Source organism: Chrysemys picta, chromosome 1 (assembly GCF_011386835.1).
Source record: "Chrysemys picta bellii isolate R12L10 chromosome 1, ASM1138683v2, whole genome shotgun sequence".
Taxonomy (NCBI): Eukaryota; Metazoa; Chordata; order Testudines; family Emydidae; genus Chrysemys; species Chrysemys picta.
The window spans coordinates 38,966,503-38,992,186 of NC_088791.1; positions in this window are offsets into that span (position 1 = coordinate 38,966,503).

Consider the following 25,684-nt stretch of genomic DNA (forward strand, 5'->3'; position numbering starts at 1 on the left):
AATGCTCTTTATTTTGCCTAATGTTAAGTGAAAAAAAAGGAGAGAGGCACATTTTGGCCCTAATTATAAGCTTACATGTAGCAATGTAAATTGCAGTAATTCATTGAACTAAGTAGAGTTACATCAGTGCAGAACAGATATAAGGGAAGTCAGAATCAGCCCCTTTGGTTCTTCTGTGGGATTTCATTGAAATGTGAACATAATGAAACTGAGAATGATAAGGCTGTGCCACATAATTCTCCTCCTGCTTTGCCTTCTCTTTTTCATTAAATGGTTTCAAAGAGAATTTTTTTTAGATTCATAAAAGTGCAGTTTGAACATTTATGATACCAAAATAGTTTCTATACTCCATTATTTTCCTGATGTACGGAGAAAAAAAACATCATTAGAAATATCAACTGTAAGTCATTAGTTTCTTAATAAAATGAAAAAGGATTTTTATTTGAAAAATGCTAATGTTTAGCATTGCTTTATAAGAAATCATTTGTTTGTTCTTTATTAGATTATATTTTATGATAGCAGGAGCAACAGTGACCATTATATTTAAGGTTTTATAATGTTTTCTAGTCTAGCCCCTTGTTTTCAGTCATTGCTAACTTTATAAAACATCTACTTTTGAGGCTGACATTTTTCAGTTTTGGCCTGCACCTACAGGTGACTTTTTAAAAAATTAAATTTTGAGGAAAAATGGTTTACCTGATTTTGGAATATAAGGAGAATTGATAAAAATATTATTTTCCTCAATCACATAATGCTTGCAAGTAGTTTTTTAAGCGCTCTATAGCAGAAACAGCTGTGGGTAAAAAGCTGAAATGTGGTTATTGGCTCCCTTAACAGTGTAGAGTAAAGTGTTCTCAAAGTGTGTATGAGCTGAGGCAAGAGCTCCACAAGAGCCTTCGACTGAATCATTGTAACCCTTTTACGTTACAAAAGTGCTAGAGATGGCTGCTGTGCATTTTATAAGATGTGCAGGGTCTAACACAGCTTTGCATTCTAAACATCATAGCAGGGATTTCTACCCGATTCAGTTTCGGAACATACCTGGAAAGGAGTAAAGTCAAACAAGTCATCTTCCCCAGTTACACAATCTGAGGGTTCACAGAAAAGGATACCACATAGCGAACATCAGCAAATGCATTTTCACTAACAGACCCTAGATCTGAATATCTACTGGTAGCAGGTATTTCCTATAGAGAATCCTTGGTTGTGGAACTTGTATTCCCACTTGTCTGACAGCACCAGGGTTTGTTAACACTGAGGCCATGGTACAAAGCCCATCTGCTGACTTAGGCTGTTGCCTGAGGTGTTCAGAGGAGTGTTTTCATATCCTAAGGCATTATGGTGTGTATCTCCTTTTTAGTTATAATTTATGGTAATAAAATAAATTAGAAAAAATAATACATGGAATATATTGACTTAATGTTTAGGAGAACCTGGAGATTTAGTGTCCTTCTAAATAAATGTAAACTTTGGCTTTGCCTCTGCAAAATAGTTACCTCTCATGTCAATAAATCTTTTCATTTCTCACTTAAATGAAAGCCAATTTCTGCTTAAGCTGGTTTACTAAGAATAATACATTAGCTGATCCAGTTTAAATAATTATTTGTTTTTTTTTTTCAAACAAAATACAAAAAGGCTATAGCTTGCTTGAAGAATACAGCATTGCCGATTCTCCTGATTTTACTGCAAGACTCACAATATTTGTTATTTTTCATAAAGCCCTGCTCCTGGAGTCATGTTATATGATCATGTCTTCTTTCATTAAAAAAATGTTTCCAATCCTCATAGTTGCAGAGCAGAGCTTAACAAGACAAAAGCCAGAATGCAAATAAGAAAATAACACAATTTATTAAAATTTCATTATTTTTTAGATAGTCTCATGATTTCTGAATGCTCAGGGTAAGCAATACAGAGAGCAGTTCCTATTTTTTAAAGTCTATTCTTTAACATTTTAACTGGAAACCTAAAGAAATGGATCCTGCTTGTCATTCCCCAATCAAAAATGACTTTATGGGTTAAACCACTGTGTTCTGAAAATCTTTGTTCAGGATGACAACATGTATGACAGGTGATAGCCTGACAATTTAAAATGTCCGAGATACTAGAATCATGATATGTTTCTAGAAAGTATGTTATCCAGAAATGTTGTTTGTAGCATTCAGGATATTTATAGTGGAAACGCAGGTTAAATGGCAATACAAAATGCTAAAGAGATAAAACTCTTTGCATATAAAGTCATGGGGCAAAATCCTGAGGGCTTGTCATGTATTTACTCAGATACACTTCTACTACACTTAGCAGGAATTTATCTGACTAAACACTGAGTAAAGCCCTCAGAATTTAGTCCATTAAAAATAGCTAGGACATACTCATGAGTATATTCCAAGCAAAAGTTTCCCAGATATTTCAAATGATTTTGTTGTCAAAATACCAGTCATTTATCAACTCACTAAGGGTACATCTACACTGGAATAAAAGACTCAGAGCCCGGCTGTGGCTGGCCCAGGTCAGCGGGCTTAGGCTGAGGAGCTAAAAATTGCTGTGTAGACATTCAGGCTTAGGCAGGAGCTTGGGCTCTGGGACCCTCCCTCCTTGCCTGAACATCTACACTGCAATTTTACAGCTCTGTAGCCTGAGTTCCTTGAACCCGAGTCAGCTGACACAGGTCAGCCATGGATGTTTAATTCTAAGTAGACATACCCTAAGGGGCAAATCTAACCCCCACCTCTGTGGCTGGTGAGGGCCTCTGGTACAGTTCTGTTGTGCAAGGCTGGGGCTGCATGCAGGGGAGCTGATAGGGAACAAGTAGGCCCTTCCAGTGCAGAGTTCTGCTTTAGCAGTATGCATGGATGGAAGGTTGTAGGGCCAAGGATCTGACACTCTGTGGCTCTTCCTATTCCTCACCCCAGAGAAGAGGGAATGGCATAACTGCTCCACATAGATCACCAGGGTCTGGATTTCAGCCTTAAGAACTGTTTGTACCAATTCAGTATTATAATATTAATGGCTAAACTCTATGGATTATCTCCTCTTGGCCAGCATATACCCATTGTGGGTTTATTGGATCAAATGTATAGTATAGGACATATAATTTTTTTCAGATGAGTTAAGTAAATCAGACATTAGGACAAACATGTTTATATTGGAAAGTGAAATTTAGCAGTGTAACCAGTTAGCTGAAGTATAATTGTTAATGGAAAGTAGAATATGAAAGCATAATTAAACTTGGCATACATCGCCTCAGGTCAGATTATCACTTGGCTATGGAAAAAGTGGGAGGGAAACATTTGTGTAGGGTATGGTGTAGCCTTAGTCCTCTTTTCTGTATAAAATTACAGCAAGACTGTGTTTTATTTAGACTGGCAGAGTTCCTAGAAAGCTCTTGTTATGATGCAGGCAGCCTGTAATAGTGGTTTTTTATTTGTTCTCGAAGCTCTGGAGTATTGTCTGTTCAACTACTTACAGATCATGCTGCTCCGTAGCTTTCATAAGCACTTGAACAGTGTGAATAAATTTTACTGACAATGCTGGCAGCTCCATACCAAGACTAAGAAAGGCCTCTCAGACTTTAACATTTTTCATTCACTGAAAGGTGGTCCTTGTATATAATACATGGTTCTCATTACTTTACAAGGTTCTTCCAAAACCCACACACAGTGTTTGGCAAAATGAAATAGATTTCCTATCATTAGTTTCTAAAGAAAACATTTTAAATTAATCTGTCTCTAAATACAATTTAGAACAGCAAAGAAAAGCTGTCAACTTATGTGTATACAATAGAATGTTGTTCTTCATAAATTAAATAATGGCACAGGGCCAAATGCGCCTTACTTATGCAGACAAAACTTCCATTAGCTCATACTTGGGGCTTTGACTGAGTTAGGATTGTTAGATTTGACTCATAACTAGTTTGAAGGGTAATTGCCATTATAAAATACAGTACATCTTTTGAAAAATTGCTTCTTAGAAATCAAATGAAACTTCCACAACCACTATTCTCTCCTTTTCTATTAATCTTACTTGTGCCAGCCAGATCCTCCTTTTTTCTAGTACAGGCAGAACCTTCTCTGTTATTCTAGAGACAACAACAATTATCTTGATATCCTTTTTCTGAACCTCTTTCTTAAGTAGTAATAATAGTGTAGAGATCTTAATCTGGCTAAAAGAGGAGAATGCATAGATTCTTCGGAGGCTCCTCCCAACATGGTGCCAGCAACCAACCACTAGGGTGCATTCACAAAAGAATAAAAATGCAATAAAATGATCTCTCAGTAATTTAGTATTCATGCTTCCTGTCCTGCCTTCCCCACTCCCAAAATAAAAAAAAACGTACAAGGTTCCTTTAAAAGGAATTTGTAGCTGAACTTTTTCCTTCCCTAAGAAGGATGGGATTTTGATTTGCTTTAAGTTTTAAGTTTTAAGCAAAGACTCAGGAAGTTTTTGATTTATCTGAACAAGTTTACTCCTCCTAAATAGAGGTCTCTGAGAATTGGGGTTTGAACTCCAAACTAGATCCAGCAAGTTGGCAGCAAAGATGAAAGACAAGAAGACAACAATCAGTACTAATCTGAGGTGCATAGGGTTAAAGTGTCAACGAGGATTTGTTTTAGAGTAATGAGAGATGACCAGTTCCTAGCCATAGTCCTTCCTCCAGTAAATGTAGATAGTGAATCATAAGCTATTGCAGTACATCAAACACGAGTAGATATTTTGATATTTCTGAATTAATTATTCTTTTTCTTGTATACTGCTTCCAGTAGCCACCTCAGAGGTCTAGAGCCACATGCATTAAACATCACTTCAGGCACATGTGCCATAGATTTATCATTATAGTACATATCTGCTTTGTGTCCTGTCTCAGTAATATACCCTGATTAGAAATAATTCCTTTTTTATTAAAGGGACTTATTGATGTTTGGAGGCTCACATAATTCTCATAATCTTCCAGACACCTCAGAGTAGTACAATTATGTAATTGTGATTCACTCACTACTGCAGAGATCTAACAGTGAGGAACTTTCTATCAAATGTGATTCCATTATAGAAAAAAATTAGGAACGAATGTTATGATAGTTACCCATTTTTCCTCTCCCGACTTGTAGTGAAGGGTAGCCGAAGTTCAACTCATTCTATCTCAGTGGTTCTCAAACTGTGGGTCATGACCCCTTTTAATGGGGTCACCAGAGCTGGCCTTTGACTTGCTGGGGCCCAGGGCCAAAGCTAAAGCCAAAACCAAAGCCCGAGCCCTACCACCCTGGGCCAAAACCTGAGCCCCATTGGGCTTCAGCTTTGAGGCCCCCCCCTTCCCCTCCCCCGGGGCAGTGGGGGCTTGGGTGAGCTCGTGCTTCGGTCCCTCCTGCTGGGGTCATGAAGTAATTTTTGTTGTCAGAACCGGGTCGTGACGTTTGAGAACCCCCATTGTATCTAATTTATTCTTTTGAGCTTAACATATTGCCACATTGATAATCAGTGTATTGATATATCAGCCTTCCCCTAAGCACAGAGAGACTCTGCCTCTACTATCTCTTGCAGAACTTGATTATGTTTGCCTTGTCACCTTTGTGGCCTATTGCTCGCAGACATATGGGAGACAAGTTGACTTTTAGTCATCTGCTCCCAGGCTGGCAGAAGCTAGGAAAAATTTGGATATGGTGTCAGCCTCTGGAACGAGTAGCAAACACCAACAAAACATCTATGTAATTTTGGCCTGCCCATGCACACAGCTTCAAACTGAATGTTCATTTATGCAGGTATTATGGTCAAGCTCTGTTTGTTACACCAGTCATACACTGTTACCTCCTGCTTCCCCCGCCCCCATCTGTTTGCTGTGTCTGCCTGTTTTCTCTTATCTTATTCTTACAAAAGAAGAGACAGAGCAACACCATTGTACACACTGCACACATCATTGATCTCATTTCCCTATTGACTATCTTTATAATTATTGTGCAATCTTACAACAAGGAAATACTGAAATGCGCAATGCTAGACCTTTTCGTGGTCATCAAGTGGAAGTGGACAGAATTATACAAGTATAAATCTAAATATACCTGTTGGGGAACAATTAAATATTTAGGCCCTAATTTGAATAAAGCACCTCAAAACGCAACAGGGAAAATTACGAGGCTTTTTAATGATTGACAAGTGTGATGCTAAATTTTGAGCAAAAAGTACCTGGAAAACCCCTGTTTGGAAAAGATAAGAACATGTTGACATGAAGGTCACACTGTTCCCTATAACTTTCCTATTAAAAAAATAAAGGTTATGTTAATAAATCATTTAGGATGATCTACATATACTGAACTACGATTTTAAAATCTGAAGAAAATTGCTGGATGGTAGTGAATAAGGGTTATGTGCTGTTAGTTTAATGCTGAATTGTGTTGGTGTAATGCTGATATACTGTTCGTGATTTACAATATAGAATGGAACATTAAAAACAAATAATGCAAGTTTGGAAAATGTATTATGGGTATGTGTAATGCTAAATGACATTGATTGGAGGAAAGCTAATGATTACATAATATGGAAAGCTACAAGATTACTGGACCTGGCTGAGGGGGAAAACCAAACCAGGGCCTGAAACAACTATAGTGAAGTACAGGAGAGCTTCCTGGTACCCTGGCACTCAGTAACCTGGGCCCCTACCTGTTTTATTGTCTGTCATATACTGTATATAATAAAAAAACTAACACTGATAATGATTCTGTCCAAAAATTTATAAAGGTGAAAATTGATTAAGCCTAATTGGGTGGACTTATGAGACAGTTTTCAATCTTACATAACCATAAAACTTACCATCATTTATTGTACCATTGTTGCAAAAGCAAAACAAAAAACATAAGCTCATACTGCATCTGAAAACACATATCAGCTAGCTGGCAATATTTCAGCTTCAAAATACAAGAAATGTTGAAACATATAAAAATCTCCTTCTCAGTCTAACTCCTGTTTTATCCTTGTCGTTTTTATGAGAGGAACTGAAAATGTTGACAGCTGAGGTAGGTGAAGATGATATACAAAAGCGCCTGATCCAACTCCCACTGAATTTAAAAGGAGCCTTTCCACTTACTTCAGTGAGAGCTGGATGACACCCTGTGTCAAATGAAAACCCAGTTATGAGAGAATACAAATGTGAAGTAATCAGTTCATGAGTGCATTTACCTTAGCTTATTCTTTGATCCCCAATGACCTCTTCAATCAACCATGAAAGACATATTTTACGTAGGAAGTCTGGATTTGCAGTTGACACCTGTCCTGAAAGGAAGCATTCCTTTTATTGGGCCTTTCCTTTGCTGGCAAATTCCCTCCCAACCTCCAAGTAATTTGTTTTGCCTCAAGATCCTTCTATAGCCTCATTGGTAATCCTCATCTACAGAGAAACATCCACAGTAATGAATCCTTTTACAAACATTTTGCCTCTAAAGTTTTGTATTATAATACACAACTCATAGATGATTATCAAAGCAACATTTCCCTTTAAATAAAACTCTAGCAAATCAAAATTTCCTGTCATAACTATTTCAGCAACAAATGGTGATTTTTATTTGGTTGTTTGCCATTTTAAGTTCTTTGATTTTTTTTAAAGCAAAGCAGAGCTAATAGAAAATCAGAATTTCCATACCACAGGAAATTCTGATATTTAACCTTTATTTCATCCCAAATCAACATGAAAAGTTGATTTTTATTTATTTATTTATTTATTTATTGGAGAATGAAAAGTTCAGAACATTTTTGATCAGAAAATACCAAAACATTTCACTTTGGCTCTGTTAGATATAGATGTGCTTCTGCAGAACTTCATGGGACTTGTAGTTCAGCTGTCTTAGGGCTGATCTTCCCCATGGCTGTTCTCCCCAGAAAGACTACATTTCACATGACACACCACAGTCTCTCCCCAGACTGAACTGCTGTGATGGATCAGGGGTGCAACTGTGCAGTAATTGTTTTCAAATTATACTTTTTATAGCCGTGCAGTCTATTGGCTTCAATGGATTTGAGCAGGTGTCACTGAGGGCATAATCTGAGATAATGAGGTTGCACAGTTATACCTGTGAGTATAATTTGACCTGCAGAATATCTATTACAGGTAGATTCACGCAGAAACTGCAACTGCTGTCCTGTGGAAAATTTCAAATAAAAGAAAAACAAATATTCTGAATTGGAACAAAAAGTTGGATATATGAAATTTTCCATGCGAGTGCCATTTTCAAAAAATGCAATTTTGAAAGAACCAAATGGATTTTTTGAAAGTTTCTGGGCCAAGCTCCCTGGGCTCCCAGGCTCGGTGGCTTCCTGGCTCACAGAAGCCTGCTAGGCAGCTGCTGAGGAGCTCAGGTGGCCACCTGGAGGGGAGCTTGAGAGCTAAGGGTATGTCTACACTACGGGATTAATCCGAATTTATATAATTCGAATTTGGAAAACAGGTTGTATAAAGTCGAAATGTATGCGGCCACACTAAGCACATTAATTCGGCGGTGTGCGTCCAAGTACCGGGGCTAGCGTCGATTTCTGCGGCGTTGCACTGTGGGTAGCTATCCCATAGTTCCCGCAGTCTCCCGCGCCCATTGGAATTGTGGGTTGAGATCCCAGTGCCTGATGGGACAAAAAACATCGTCGCAGGTGGTTCTGGGTACAGCCTCACCTCCTCCCTCCCTCCCTCCCTGCATGAAAGCAACGGACGGCAGACAACCATTTCGCGCCTTTTTTCCTGGGTGGGACACTGCAGACTCCATACCACGGCAAGCATGGAGCCCGCTCAGCTCAAAACAGCAGTCATGAACATTGTAAACACCTCGCGCGTTCTCGTGGAGTTTATGCTGAGCCAGGACCAGAAAAACGAGGCGAGGAGGCTGCGGCGGCGGCAGCGCAGCGACAAGCATGATGAGGGCATGGACATGGACATGGACATGGACACGGACACGGATACAGAATTCTGTGAAACCGCGGGCCCCGGTGCTTTGGAGATCATGTTGTTAATGGGGCAGGTTCTATCCATGGAACGCCGATTCTGGGCAAGGGAAACAAGCACAGACTGGTGGGACCGCATAGTGTTGCAGGTGTGGGATGATTCCCAGTGGCTGCGGAACTTTCGCATGCGTAAGGGCACTTTCATGGAACTTTGTGACTTGCTGTCCCCTGCCCTGAAATGCCAGAATACCAAGATGAGAGCAGCCCTCACAGTTGAGAAGCGCGTGGCGATAGCCCTGTGGAAGCTTGCAACGCTAGACAGCTACCGGTCAGTCGGGAATCAATTTGGAGTGGGCAAATCTACGGTGGGGGCTGCTGTGATGCAAGTAGCCAAAGCAATCACTCAGGTGCTGCTATGAAAGTTAGTGACTCTGGGAAATGTGCAGGCCATAGTGGATGGCTTTGCTGCAATGGGATTCCCTAACTGTGGTGGGGCGATAGATGGAACCCATATCCCTATCTTGGCACTGGAGCACCAAGCCACCGAGTACATAAACCGCAAGGGGTACTTTTCAATGGTGCTGCAAGCACTTGTGGATCACAAGGGACGTTTCACCAACATCAACGCGGGCTCAAGTTCTCAAGGCTCCTACATTGATCAGCAGCCCACCTGCCTGGTTTACGTTGAAAGTTCCCATGGATTATTTCAATTCTATGGAATCAGTATTTTCCGACAGAAACCTGCTCTGTCAAAAAAAAAAAAATTTAACCAGTTCTGATTATAGGTGATGACATGCCAGCAGGAAAGAGCAATCTGGCTGATAGAGCCCATGATGAGTATATAACTCAGGAAACCAGACTCTCAGTCATCTGCTGATCCACACTCCCTTACTGAACAGAATGACTCTGAGTAGAAGCGCAGTAGGATCCTTTTCATAGTTCAATGTTAATTTAACATAAGAACGGCCTTACTGGGTCAGACCAATGGTCTATCTAGACCAGTGTCTTATCTCCAACAGTGTCCAGTGCCAAACGCTTCAGAGGGAATGAACAAAAAGGGGCAATTTTGAATGATCCATCCAGTTCCAGTTTATGGCAGTTGGAGGCTTAGGGACACCCATAGCATGAAGTTGCATCCCCGACCATCTTGGCTATTATTAATTGATGGACTTATCCTCCAGGAACTTATCTACTTCTTCTTTGAACCCAGTTATACTTTTGCCTTTACAATATCCCATAGCAACAAGTTTCACAGGTTGACTGTGTGGTATGTGAAGAAGTAGTTCCTTATGTTTGTTTTAAACCTGCTGCCTATTAATTTAATCAGGTGACCCTGAATCTTGTGTTATGTGAAGGGGTAAATAACACTTCCCAATTCACAATTTGGCAACCTTTGGCACACGGCCCGCCAGGGTAAGCACCAGGCAAATGGGGACTGCAGGAAGCGGCACGGGGTGAGGTATGTGCTGGCCGCCACTTCTCGCAGCCCCCATTGGCCTGGAGCAGTGAACTGCAGCCAGTGGGAGCCGCAATCGGCCGAACCTGCGGACGTGGCAGGTAAACAAATCAGCCCAGCCCGCCAGGGTGCTTACCCTGGCAGGCCGCGGGCCAAAGGTTGACGATCCCTGATTTAGCCCTTCAATATTATGCGGTGTATGAAAAAGACAAGTGGAGAAAAATGTTGGACAGTGTGATTAAGAACAGGATGAAAAAAACAGAAAGATGGAACATGATAATGGAACATATGTCTCGGTTTTCCTTTTTCTATTAAAAGTATTTTCTAAATGCATTCACTGGAGATACACATATATTTTCATTAACACAAAAAGCAAACATGTCACAGTATTCACTTATAGATGTTCCAACGTATCACAATGACTAACACCACACCTCCTCTGCTCATTCTCTTATAGTCCCGCCATTATTTACCACACAACAGTCAGCTGTGCACAATCCTCCACGTTAGGGTTCTAATAACATGAATACATAATTAGGTCCTGCACTATATTAACCTGGGAATCCCTGTTAATCTGAAGGAAACAGGGAGGATAAATAAATACTATAAATTACATTATCTTTTACAGAAAACTATTGTAAATCTGTGGTATATCTATAATTTGTCCAGAAATAACAATTTTCAGCTCCAAGTTACCCACTGTGACACATAAAGAAATACTGTTCACTAGTAATTCCTAAATCTAGATGACTTCTGTTCCATTTTCTGGTAGCAGGAAGGACTCATAAAAAGAAACCATAAAGAAGAGGTGAGTTTGTGATGTACTTTGTGGCCTTAAAACAGCTGTCAGCTGTAACCACTATCCACTGTTTGTGGCTGATTTTGTTCATTCTTCCCCTTTTCATTTGGTTCCTTCTTATACTTAATGCCATTGTGAACTCATTTGAAAGTTCTGACATCTACACAGGATCCCCCCAATCACTTTTATTTTTGCTCCGCTCCTAAATCCAGTGAGAAAACCCTACACTGTGTCACTATCCAAGAAACCAACCATGTTGCAGGGCCAATAATAGAGGTCAAATTCTGCTTGCCTTATGCATGCAAATAGTCCCACTGACATCAAGCCACACTGAATATGCAAATGAGAAGGGCAAGCTGAATTTGGCCATTAAATGAAGCAAAGATTAATTCACCAGAGTCGTCTCATCAAAGACAATCTTATTTATTGCCTGAGCTACCTCTGCAGGATCTTTCTTTTTATTTCTTTGACAATGCTCTCTGATCTAAATACCACAAAAGTGGAAACCTATTGAAAACTGTTGCAAATGCCAATGTCAACTTATTCCTTCCCCACCCCTCAAATGTTTGTGACATTTGTCCTTTTTACTATTGCAAGACTGTTTTTTCCAAAAAATACGGCACCACAAAAATCACTCGTCCCCCCTTCCTTGAAAACAAATCTGTGCCCAGCATTTGCCATGGGTTTTCTATTTCATAATTGACTGTCAGTCATTTTATAAGTAGTCATGCAACCATGGAATGCAACATTTCAATTTTACCATATTTTCACTGCTTGCCCAGATGTTTTGTGAGTGTGCCAAAACTCAACCAAAATATGTTTTTCACCTCAGTCTCTTAAGTGCTTATTTCATTGCTAGACACAAAGGGATACTCTAGTCAGATGAGCAGCATTCTACATTATTTTTACTCGAGACTTCTGCATTTCTCTATTTTACTTTTATGGTGAGTGTTCACTAGATGGTGGTGTTCTATGTAGTCTCACAAGTTCATTTTCTTAATATGCAAGCCATACACAATCTTTGAAGAAATGCTGTATTATTGTTAGCTCTATGATGTAAGCTCTTTTGGTGGAGATGTTGCAAACAACGAGATAGTTTTCTATGTCCCTTAATCTCTCTAACTGGAGTCAGTGCTTGGGGCAGAGTTGCTTCCTGGGAAGCAGGCAGTGGTGTTTGGGCTGAAATTTCTATAAGAGGGACTTGCCTGCATGTTGTCTGTGACCACCTCTGTTTAGGGTCTATATAGTTTCACGCACAAAATGCCCTGACTCTGCATCACTGGTTTCCCCTCCTGCAGGAAACTGCCCTGCAAAGCCCTGATATCTGCTACTGCTCTGCAGTGGGGTGACATTCCTGATTTTTTAAAATCTCTCTGCTCTATCTTGCTTTTTTCACTTGATGTATTGATTCCATAACTCTTGAACCTGTTCGATTGCTACAAAAGATATTTTTGAACTAATTTCTGAAATCTGAGGTAAACTTGGTTTATACGTGATGGGGTGAAACTCGTTATGGGCTGGAAAGGGTTTAACAGTTAATTAATTATGGTACAGGTGCATAGATGTTCCTAACTAGTTGCTTCTTAGCTACAGAGAGTGGGATTGGGAGGCATCAGGTGATAACTTTAAGGAGGAGATCCCAGTCTGAAGGGGGAGCAGATAGGAAGGCTGGCCCCTGTGAAGGGCTGAAGCACAAGAGACTGCTGGAGGCCTCAGGAGGACTGGTGGGACCAGGAGCTGGGGAAAGGCAGTGGAATCCCAGAAATGGATTAAGCACCAGACCCAGAAGAGAGGTTGATTCTTTGGGACGTTAGGCTACACCTGGATATCTGTTACCCAGGAAGGGATTTGGACTAGCTGCCTCTCAGCTGGAGCGCTGTGGGGAAGGGGGTGCAATCACAGACAGCCTGCCGGAAAATCTCTGCAACATCACATGCTAACACAAGGGGGCAATCTGGTGGTGACATCTCAATATGTCAATGACATCTCAATAACAATATGCTTTTTGAACTTTCTGCAATGAGTATGTAGAATTCCATTTTTTCCCTTCCCATTTCTCACCGGATACTTCTCTGCTGAAGGAGGAAATAACCATGATGGAAGATAAAGACACTGTCAGATGCTGCTTACCGCTGCCAAAACACACCCTTGGGTACCAAAGGATCAAGAAAGATGGTGTGCTCCTCTTTTTTGTAGTTTCATCTTCCTTTTTCCACTGGGTCTCTCACTCTGTGGATCAGTGTCTTACAGTAAATCTACTATGTTTGATGACACATGTTAGGAAAACTACTTTGAAAAATAGCCAGCTTGTATTGATAAAACCTACCAAAAATTGAACATTTCTTTTAAATGTATATTTAACCAACAACAAATCTGCCTTTCTCAGCAAACGCTGAAGACAGATTAGATACAGATGGCTACACATAGATGGTGGGTGACTTAAATGTCGCTTTGTATATGACATTCCTAGACAAAGCACTGCCACATCTTTGCATGCAAAGTTGTTCTTGAGCTTAGTCTGTGAGTTTGCATTTGCTGTGTACTTTCTGCTGCCACATATAAGCTTTATCCAATTCAGGGTTGTTTGTGGGTTTTTGTTTGTTTGTTTTTGCTGTCTGCCCCTCTCTCCTTTACCCCTTCCCAATTAATTGAAAAAAAAAATCCTGCCCTGGCTAGTGCAGCAAGGACGCTACCATGTTCCTGGTCTACTATCAGGATTGTGCTAGCCAGGGCAGGAATCCGGGAGGCAGCTCATGGATGCGTTTGGCTGCTCCAGCGAGCAGCAGCATTGAGCACCCACAGTTAATACTTGCTGATAACAGAATAAAAACTAGTTAGGAGAGCTGGGCTGGATAGTCTTCTTCACAAATTACAAACCATGCTCTTGGGGATGCATGTGCTAACCCAGGGCATTCATAAACCATCAGCTCCAGAGCTATGAATACTCAAGAGCAGAGGTGGGCAAACTATGGCCCGCGGGACCCTCCTGCCTGGCCCCTGAGCTCCTGCCCCGGGAGGCTAGCCCCCTCCTCTGCAGCCTCAGCTCGCCCCACTGCCGGCGCAATGCTCTGGGCGGTGGGGCTGTGAGCTCCTGGGGCAGGGCAGCTGCAGAGCCGGGGCCTGACCCAGTGCTCTGTGCTGCGCGGTGGTGTGGCTGGGTCCAGCCGGGCGGCATGGCTGCCTGTCCTGGTGCTCGAGGCGGCGCGTCTGTAGCACTGCCAGCCACTGATGCTCCAGGCAGCGCGGTAAGGGGGCAGGGAGGGTTGGATAGAGGGCAGGGGAGTTCGGGGTGTGGTCAGGGGGCGGGAGTGTGGATAGGAGTCAGGGCGGTCAGAGGGCAGGGAACAGGGGTGTTGAATGGGGGCAAGGGTCCCCAGGGGGAAGTCAGGAAGGAGAGGGGGGTTGGATGGGGTGGTGGGGGGCAGTCAGGGGACAGGGATGAAGGGGTGGTTGGATGTTGCAGGGGTCCCGGGGGGCCAGTCAGGAATGAGAGGAGGGGTTGGATGGGGCAGCGGAGGGGAGTCATGGGCAGGGGTTCTGGGGGCAGTCAGGGGACAGGGAGGGGTGGATGGGGCAGGGGTCCCAGGGGGGCCATCAGAGGACAGGGAATGGGGGGGGTTGGATGGGGTAGGAGTCCTGGGGGAGGTATCAGGGGGCAAGAAGCAGGCGGGGTCGGATGTGGGGGGGGGGAGGCACAGCCTCCTCTAACCGGCCCTCCATACAATTTCAGAAACCCGAGGCGGCCCTCAGGCCAAAAAATTTGCTCACCCCTGCTCTAGAGAGAACACCAGATTGCTGCTGTTTGTGCAGAGTGTAATACTTATATCACTAGTCTGAGCCAATAGGGCTCCGATATTTTATACGCTGCTTTTTCATAAGATGTAGAAGAATGGAGCTGAATAAATGGAATACAGATGGCAAATGATCTGATGTGGCTTCCATTATTAAACTCTCCCCAATCTTCGTCACCAAATGCTAGCCATATGCATGTGATAAGATGCATGGAAAAGTTCCCAATATCATCTTCTCTAGCCCATGCCTCTGGTACACGAGGGTAACATTTAGCCCTTACCATAAATTGCCCTCAATGCTTATTTCAGGAATGACCTCATCTATAAAACAGTCAAATGTTTTCTGGAAAGTAGTCAAAGGTCTGTTGTGAATGAATCAAATGTTTCATCTGCTCTTTCGTTGCAAGTGTTGAACACATGGTGCTCAAAATGCGATTTTTTCCCCTTTACTGGAATGCAATAAAAGGCTCACATGTTTTAATCAAAATGTTTATTTGATCCAGTGCTCCATGTTTAAATATGAATGTTTTGCAATCCTCCTGGATCACTTTTTAAGCTGACAATGTAGCAGCACGGTGATTTGCACTTAAAAAAAAAAAATCTTTTCTGCTGCATCTCTATTATCCACTTTCTGATACAGAGGAAAATCCTCTGAACCAAGTAACAGTCAGTGGGTGAGTTTCTGCTATCTGGATGGGATAATAGTGTGGAAAGACCACGCAGGGCACCCTATCCTCCACAGCAAATAATCAGTGGCTTTGACTATGGATCCTCTCACCTAACCCCATTAGCATAGATGCTGAAACGAGGGGTTCTATGAGTGCTGCCACACCCCCTGGCTTGAAGTGGTTTCCATTATATACAGGGTTTACAGTTTGGCTCTCACTACCCCCACTATACAAGTTGTTCCAGCACCCCTGCCCCTAAGTAGCACTGCATATTTGCTAATGCAACCCTGAGGCTACTGTAGGAGCTGCACTGGTCCTTTATTACCAGGCCTTAGGGTAATGGGGATACCACAAACACATTCCCCTGCAAATAGGCCACTTACTCAGACTGTGGAAAGGGGCCAGCATTTGGCCCATATTTCAAATATTCCAAGGCCAAAAGGGACCATTGTGATCATCTAGTCCGGGGGTTCTCAAACTGGGAGTCGGGATCCCTCAGGGGGTCACAAAGTTATTACATGGGGGGTCATGAGCTGTCAGCATCCACCCCAAACCCCGCTTTGCATTCAGCATTTATAATGGAGTTCAATATATTAAAGAGAGCTTTTAATTTATAAGGGAGGGTTGCACTTAGAGGCTTGCTATGTGAAAGGGGTCACCAGTACAAAAGTTTGAGAACCACTGATCTAATCTGACCTTTCCTATAAGACAGGCCATAGAACTTCCCCAAAATAATTCCTAAAGCATATCTCATAGCAAAGCATCCAATTTTGATTTTAAAATGGTCAGTGATGGAGAATCCACCATGCCCCTTAGTCAAAGACTAACTGCATGTACAAGTGCACAATATCCAGCTCCAGGTAAAATTCAAGTTTAATTTCTGTCATCCTCTTCAATGTTCAGCACAAGTCAATCATCCACTTCAATTGCTACATAATCATCCTCATCCCTGGCTGGTTAGATGTAGCAAGTGTGGAATGTGGTGACATAGCTTAAAAATTTGTAAATTGTAGATTTTGCCTTCATAATTTGGGAAGTGAACACAGAGTGAGAGGAATACAAGGATGAAGTACCCGATATCATAGCTCAGGTTAGCACTCCTTCCACTGAAAGCATAAGCTCTAGAGAACTCCCTGGTTTGGCAATTGGTCATTCTATTCTATGATGTATTCAGTGTTATAGCTTGTTAAGAAATAGCGAATCACGGAGTCACACAGTGCCAAAGGCAGGAGCTGAGTTTTCTAGTTAAGTATGATTAGGCTGGTCCTTAGGGAGCTGCCTTTGCATGCTGAACATACCATGTAGAAAGGGACAGAATAGACCCACTGGAAATTCTGACCTGATATTTTTGTGTTGAATAAAGTTTGCCTTGGAGTACCAATGGGAACAGTGGGGGGACAACTTTGACCTAAAATAATAGATAATAGCAGCTAACTGCTTTGAATTTCAAGAGGTATAATGGCTTGAAGGTGACTGAATTAAGCCTTTGACATAATATTCCCTTTGTCCACTTAAACCCATGGAAAGTCTAATAGTTCAATTTTATAGTTCAGTAGTTTTAAATTTAAAAAAAAATCCTTTAGCCTTTTGTGCAATAAAATTAACATAAAATCCTGGCAGTATGGCAAAATTAGCATCCACAGTAATCAGCAGCTTAAACCAGCTTCTTAAAATGCCTCAACACAACATTACTGCTTCCTCCACTTATTATATTTTCCAGATTCTTCACATAAAAAGGCATAGCACTGGTGCTATCAACTTGCTTAGACAGAAAAGCTGTTTTCATATTCAGTCTCATAGTTTGCATGTGTTCCTTGTGAAAAGGGGTAGTGGAAGCCTTTCTACAGCTTGAACACAATAAAATGACAAATGAATCAAATTTTAAAACATAGGTCTCTATTCTGCACATGTATTTATTTGTGAAAGTACAAAATCACTGAATATTGGCTGTTTCAATAATTTAATAGAATATTTAAAACATTTCATGCACAATTGGCAGATTTGACTGGCAGTTTTATATCAAGCTAGTTAACATTGTGATGTTTTTACAGTCCAGTACCCTATCTATCTTAAAACCAATTAACTTTCTTGTCCCAACTACTTGTACTGTACTAGAAGGCAGTTCCAGAATCTCACTTATCTAATGTTTACAAACCATTTTTTTAATTTCCAGCCTAAATTTACTCATGATCAGTTTATAACCATTTGTTCTTATGCCAGTATTGTTTTTTTAGCTTAAGTAGTTCTTCTCCCTCCCTGGTATTTACTCCCTTTATGTATTTATAGAGAGCAGTGATATCCCCTTCATTTTGCTAGGCTAAATAAACCAAGCTCTTTTAATCTGCTCTGGTAAAATAGGCTCCCCAGTCCCCTAATCACCCTAGTAGCCCTTCTCTGCTCCTGTTCATTTGAATTCAACTTCTTCAGTAGGGGGGACCGGAATTGTACACAGTATTCCAGATGAGGTCTTACCAGTGCGTGGTACAATAGCATTAAATACTTCCCTCTTTTTACTAGAAATACTCACCTGATACATCTTTGGATCACATTTGTCTTATAGGGTCTGGAAACAATAACTGTAGTTAAAGTTACTATGACTTTTCATTATAAATACCATATATTTGATTGTTTACAACTTTGTCACAATGTAACCATTTGGTCAAAAAAAAAAAAAAAAACCAACAACCCACAACCCAACTTATGCCTGGTCTCTGTCTTGCACTTAAAAAAAAAATTAAAGTTTTAGCAAGAACAGTCCAGACACTGCCAAGAATGGGGTTACAGGAAATTATTTATTGTTGTCCAATGTTAAATTCTTACAGCCATTTTAAGGGAAGCTCTAGCACTTCTACTTTTTGGAACAGGGGCTTGAAATTTGGTCGGGGGTAGTACTGAGGGGTAGTTCTGTGAATTGCCTTGGAAATCTATCCAGATGTGTCTGAATTATAAGCCTCTGAAAATCACTATTTGCACATACTCAGTAGAGGTTTGTTGGAGGCTGGCAGCAAAAAGCTCCAAATGTTCCATGCTGCTGCAAATGCCCAGAGTTGCAGGCACTAAGAGGGACTTGTCCTGTAACAGTTACTCCTGGAAGCTGTGGGGTTGCTGTGCCTCTGGATGCCAGAGATGTCACCAGGTCCTAAGGAATATGTGTGATCAAGTAATTAGAGACTATCAAAATGCATACACAAAAGGGGACCAAATTAAAGTTGCTTTAGTTCTGGCATTTCCTAACTTTGGAGTGTTTGACTTTGCAATATTAACCTTCTTTTTGAATAGTTTTGTTATTTAATTTAAAATTAGGATATACTGGTATACACATCACATGAAGGAATGCACATACACTTCATTCTCTATATCAAAATAAATGGCTAAAAACAGATAAAGGTGCAAATTAAAATACAAGATTATCTGGTAAGCATTAATTTCTGCTATTGATCATGCCATTGGAAGTGTGAAATTTTTCAGTTTATGAAAAATTAATAATTCTCATCAGTTCAAGTATTTGCCACAGTAACAGTTTGTGTTTTTAATTATTTACAATGTAACCTATAAATATATACCTAAAATACTTATATGTGGCAACATTTTTAAGTTAAAGTGCTTATAGTCCTTTTCAGACTATACACTGTCTGGTATTAATGGTGAGGGGGGGAAAAGTAGTATTTTATATAAGAGAGAGAGAGAGAGAGAGAGAGAGAGAGAGAGAGAGAGAGAGAGAGAGTGTGTGTAACTACATTGGAAGTGAATAATTCATAGATTTCAAGACCAGAATGGACCATTGTGATCATCTAGTCTGACCTCCTGTATAACTCAGGCCATTAAACTTCCCCAAAGCAATTCCCAGAACATATATTTTAGAAAAACATTCCACCTTGATTTTAAAACTGTCACTAATGGAGAATCTACCACAGCCCTTGGCAAACTGTCCCAATGTACACACCAACGGCTGTGGCATGGCTCTACCCATTCTACAGTGCAGTGTGGGCAGGGTCATGGGGTGTGTATCAGGCCATGGGTATCAGTCCTCCGGGGCCATTCCCAAAATGCTGCCTGAACCTTGCCCAAAGGTATAAAGGTCTCTTAACCCCATTGCCAGAGGTAGTAGTGACCTGTTCTGAGCACCTCAGTGTTTGGCTGAAACTTATTGATCAGTACAGGTGATCACAAACCAAGAGCAGCCATCTGGGCTCTGTAGCACAAACAGGTGTTGATCAATGTATGGTCAGAATAAACTGTCCTCCATGACTTTGCCTAGGTCAGCAGGAACATTCACCTGTACTGGGAGAACCGGGGGTGGGTGAAGGAGTCCTTCTGGTGTTGTTTTCTCAACCTTAATATCATGTCCCTTTGCAGTGGAGAGGCAAGCAGCTTGCGAGGTTAATCAGAAATTCAGAGATTATCCACATGTCCTTTTCAAAGCTGTTCCCTGGACACAAGAGATGGACTGTCTGGAGATGCAGATGAAGTTTGGGGTTGGATGGGCTTTTGGGTGGGGGAGGGTGTCCTTTGTTCCTCTTCCCTGGGAAGTCCATCTGCTAGCATAGAATACAATCAATTTCCTCCCAAATTGCCTTCAATTACACTGCAAGCATAATTTTTGGTGCAGTTCCTCAGGTTTAACGGCAGGGAAAATATGCTTGGTCCATCTTTGTAGCTCACCAAACCCCTCCAATAGATAGGTGACCATTAGCAGAAGCATCTCTCTGGCATAGATTGCCAGGTCTCTTTTCTTCCGGTACCTTCAAAACTGCTATGTTCACCAAATGATGCCCAGCCTTTCAAGTACAAAAATTTAACTAGTAACGTACCCCATGAAAGGAACCAAACCCCACCCCTACTCTCCCCTTTAATGTACTGTACACATTGCAGTATTGTTGTTAAAATATTGTAGGTATTTTACCATTGTTAGCCTCAGCTCCTTCCCTGTGAGCTGCAAAAGTGAAAGAAAGAAGGGGATGGTAACAGCTGCATTCCTCAGATGCAACAACATACCCATATTGTGGGGTCTTCAGCAGCACAGTTATGTTATATATGGGGGGGAGGTTAGTTCCTAGTTTCCTTCAGAGGAACGCAACCCTTGGCTTTGACTTGTCAGGACCTTCCGTGATGACAGGGAGACCATTCTGCCGGGGGGGGGGGGGGGGGCAGGAGCAGCACTGCAGAGAACATGGAGATTCAGAAGGACCCTACAGGATCTTCTGATTGGAATTGACCAAAGAAGTCAGGAACAATTTGTTTCCTTAGGTCACGGGAGGATTCTCTTAGGTGTTAGGAGGATCTGGCTCCTAGGCAGGAGAAGGCAATCATGAACTGCTTCCTGCAAATAGAGACAGCACAGGGAGTGGGAGCATGCCCAGAGGGAATGGGACTCATGCAGTACTTAGTACAGCTGGTGGTGGAACACTCCTGGGATGTGCCTGCTGCCCTAGCCACTGCACCTCTCTGGGGACAAGCACTGCTACAATCTCTTCCTCCCTCACCCCACATCTTCTCCAGCTGCCAGACAGGCTACTGCTGAGACAGTGGATAACCTCTCACCCCCATACTCCATTATGGGAAGGAACATGGTGCACACATGGCACACAGCATCCTCCACCAGCACCCAAAACCCTTCACAGCAGAACTGCCCCCTCCCCCCCAATCATGCTATAGGGGAACGATAACCCCGAGCCGGTCCCTGTAGCCCAGCCTTTGTTCAGCCCCCAAACCCAGGCAGGAGACACTCCCCACCCCATTTATCCCCCTGCACAATATTCCATAGACAGTCCCTCATTGTAGAGGGAGGGGGGAGGGCAAGGAAACAATTCCAGTGACATTCATCTGTGAACACTGGTCAGGGAGTTTGGTCCGTTTCTGAGTTCATTTTCATTTCCTTTCAAAAAACTATTTGTTGTGTGTTCCATGTAAGTCTTTAAATAAATAAATTACTGTTCACTTCTTTTGTGTGTGCACATCTCTTTCTGATAATGAAGGGGATATTTCCTACCATTATCAGATGGGTCAGCAGGACTCAGAGCATGACTTTGGGTTGAGTCTGTTGCTATAGAAATGCAATTAATTATCTGTCCTTCCAATGATCTCTCCGTGCCTCTGCCACCAGCCACAAATTTCCTAATGTTTTACAAAGATCCTTGTGCATGTCCATACATAGAGCTATGCTGTTAATGTTCTGTCCATTACTCTGCAGCACTCAACATAAAGTGTACGTAACTTCTTGGTTGCTTTGTAAATGGTGTAGGTAATAATTAAAAAACTGAAAAACCAAAAATTCCAGATATGTGTCATCAAGCTATGGCTCAACATTCCCTACTACCCCAATCCACAAAAAGCTATCACCAGTTTTAACTCTGGGAGTGCTCATCTAAACATGGCAAGAACTCCTTACTTTCTAGTGTCCCTCCCACAATTCCTATCTCCCTGCAATTTATTTTTCCTAACATTAAAGAAAGCAAACAAAAAACACGGATGATAACAGTGAATTAAACTCTGAAGTAAATGTTCTTCAGGGAGTTAAGTCAGGCGGCAACCCCATTAGACAGAAATGTCTGACTACAGTTCAGATAGCATATGGATTAAATTCAATTTAATTTAAAAAACTATTTCCCCCATTTTTGAAACTTCAGCTAAATATCAAAATTAAAAAAAAAATCAACCATCTCTATAGTTGCTTGAAAAATAGGGAAATATTTCATTTAAATTTCATCAACATTTTCCTGGGTTTCAAAAAAAAAATTGATCAACCCTGATGTACAGTACATTACGCTCGCAATGGTCATTAACAAGATGTAACTATTGTTAACAAGGTATAAAAATCAGGGTAAGGGTTTTATGTGGATGTGTATATATAAACACAAATACACACACACACACACACACACACACACACAAAAGGCTACAGTTCAAAACACATCACTTACTGAAAAAGTCAGTCATGTGATTTACAGCTACACATCTAGAATGACTTTCTAGAGATCTGCTAAAATGTTAGCTTGTATGAACTGGACTACTGAATAGAAAATTGTTAATAAGTAATATTTTAAAATGGGTTATGGTATAACATAACCAGAAAACATGTTTAAATGTTTCAGTCTTCTCTTGACTATGCATAAGATTTAATAAAGAAAATTATCTATGGCACAAAATTTCAAATGTGTGTCCCAATTCAGAGAGGAATCTATATTCAGGAGAGCGCTTAAGTACATGCTCAGTTTTAATCAACTGAAATAAATGGGATTTAAATGCATGCTTGATGTTGAGTTTGTATTTAGGGGCTTCCTGAATAGGTATGGATTTAGTAAGTGTTTTTGTGAATTGTGGCCTTGAAGCTTAAGTTAAATACATTTTCAGCTGCCTAACCATAGGTATCCAAGCTGGAAAATATTGTGTTAAGCTTTATTTTGACACTGTTTAGTGTGGGTGTTTTTTTTCTGCTAGATGAACTTCCACTACTCATTTTACTCTACGATTGTGATTTCTATCACCCCACCCCTTTTAAATCGTCGGTCAGGTTTTGCCTTCAGCCATCCGAAAACTCAGGGTTTACATGTATTCCAAGTGAGAACTGACTGAACCACTTTCTCCTTCTCAACTGTACACAATGTTTTTCCACTCTAAACAGGGGAATTGCAATATATAGTTTTGCTTCTTATAGTTATGTTGCAAGAAACAGCCTTCATTTCATTTAGACATCCTACATTGATGTTTTGGTACATATAGTACAAGGCTATTATTTAATAAATGTTACACAACTGCATGAATTACAAGAGCATTTCATAATCAGGCAATCAGTTATCCTCCTTCCCCATTTTACTCCCTCACCTCCTTTTGTTGATGTTTCAGAGCAAAGTCCAGTCAAATATGTGTCATTAGCTCTGGATACATACCTCCTAGGGATCTTAAGATATGGAATTTTTAGGGTAGAAAGGCTAATGGGGTGGTGATCATAGTGTCAGAGACATTCATCTATAAAAGCAAAGCTCTCCTGTCCATATTTACTCTACTCCCCATGCAAACTGTGGCTTTTCCAAATGAAAAAATTTTCTGGCATAAGCTGTGGACTTGCTGAAGTCCTTAGGAAAATGAAAACCTAAAGTGCAGTTCCACTTTGAAAAAAAAAATAATCACTGAATAAAAATGGCACCATCCTAATCAGCAGATCTGCTCCCTATGTTTAGTTAGAGTCACATCTGCTGACTCCAGTGACAAAAGTTTAGCTCGTGCTATTGTTCATTTCTGTTACCCATCGGGAGCCAGCACAGCAATTAGACAGCAAACTGAATTATTTTCCTTCTTAAGCATCAACACCAGAATTGTTTACAAAATTCAATTACAGGGCCAACCACTTAAATCCATGCAAACCCATTGAAAACCACAAGTTTTGCATATGAATCACCAAAAGCATCATTTGGCCTGCAGAGTCTTCAATTTTAGATCACAGGGTTAAGTTTAGTTCTAAATTTAGGAATGCAATTTAAGCATGTGCCTAAATTAATGGGATTTAACTTTGAACATGTACTTAAGTGCTTTGCTGAATCAGGGTCCGATCCAATGCCCTCTGAAGTCAATGGGAGTCCTTCCATGGACTTCAAATCAACTTTGAGTGCACTGGTGGCACTTAAAATACACAAAACAATTAGACATTTTCAGCCAGATTCATGGACTAAGGTGCTGCTCATCATAAATACAAGTACCAGAATCTGGCCCTTAAAATATAGATTACAATATGATAAAGTAATTATTCAAAGGATACATAGCAGCATTTATATAGCAATTTTCATTTTCAAAGCACCTTATAAAAACTGATTCCTGCAACACCTTTAAAAATAAATTAGTATTTATTATCCACATTTTATAAGGGAGGAAAACTGAGGTACAAACTAAGGATCTTATCAGGCAAGCTCTTTCCTTTTTTCCAAATTATAATAGGGTTTTTTGATGTAAGTGACAGGTCCCAAGTTATGTACAGAAGGATCATACAAAACACAATATTACATTTTTTATACAGTGGTTTTAATTGATTATATTAATAGCACTGCTACAAAATTATTCATACTATATCTGCTTTAGAATGTTTCTAGTACAGGAATTATTTGGTTATTGTAATACAATTTGTTTCAATATTATAAACTAGATATGAAAATCACTGTTCTACTATAGTCATTATTATAAGGTTAAGCCACTTGTACATGACAGCCATTTTCATTGGAACATACCCAACTGCCTGTTCTAAGTGGGAATTACATCTCTTTTCTTAATCCTTTATACTAGAAATCTTTATAAAACTAGAAAGGACAACAGAATTCATGCAGAACATATAGCAGTAGGGTGAACTATAGGATACATACGCAGCATTTTTACTTGATGAATAGATAGAATTTGTGCAGTAGAAAATTTTAACTGCTAAAGTATCCAGTAATGTAACCACTGAAGATGGAGGTGAAACCTTGCTCCTTCAATGACATTTAAACAAAAGCAAAGATGATATAACGCTGAATATATATCAGGCTATGTTCAAATAGTTGTATATTTTAAGTGTATGTCACATGCTGTATTCTTTCAAAGTGAATGTCAAAATAAGGTCATTTTAAGGAAATTCAGAGGTTATAATTCTGTTCAAATCCCTTTTTAAGACATCAAAATAAAAGCAAGCAACAAATCTGGCAACATTTATCTGTATTCTAAACCAATCTGGCACTAGCAATCATCTTAAATTTCTTTCTGTACAGCTAAAATAAATTAAAATACTGTCACCCGGATGGCCTTCTGGTTCAGCCAGGCCATTTATGCCTTTAATTAAGTATGGATAGATAATGTCCTTTGTTCTTGTTCTGATGCGTTTGACACCTGCTGTCTTTGTAATCAGGAAAATGAGCCAGGAAGTTCAGGCGGAGAGGCTTTTAGTCAAAAAGTAACACCTGGGTCCCAGCCTGGGCCTACACTTTGCTTACTATAGTTCTGCACAGAAAGCATATCAGAAAAAAGCCAAACAAGTGGTGAATTTTCAGCTTTAGATATAATATAGGTTCACTAGAATATACATTTTAAATATAACAATGTATAT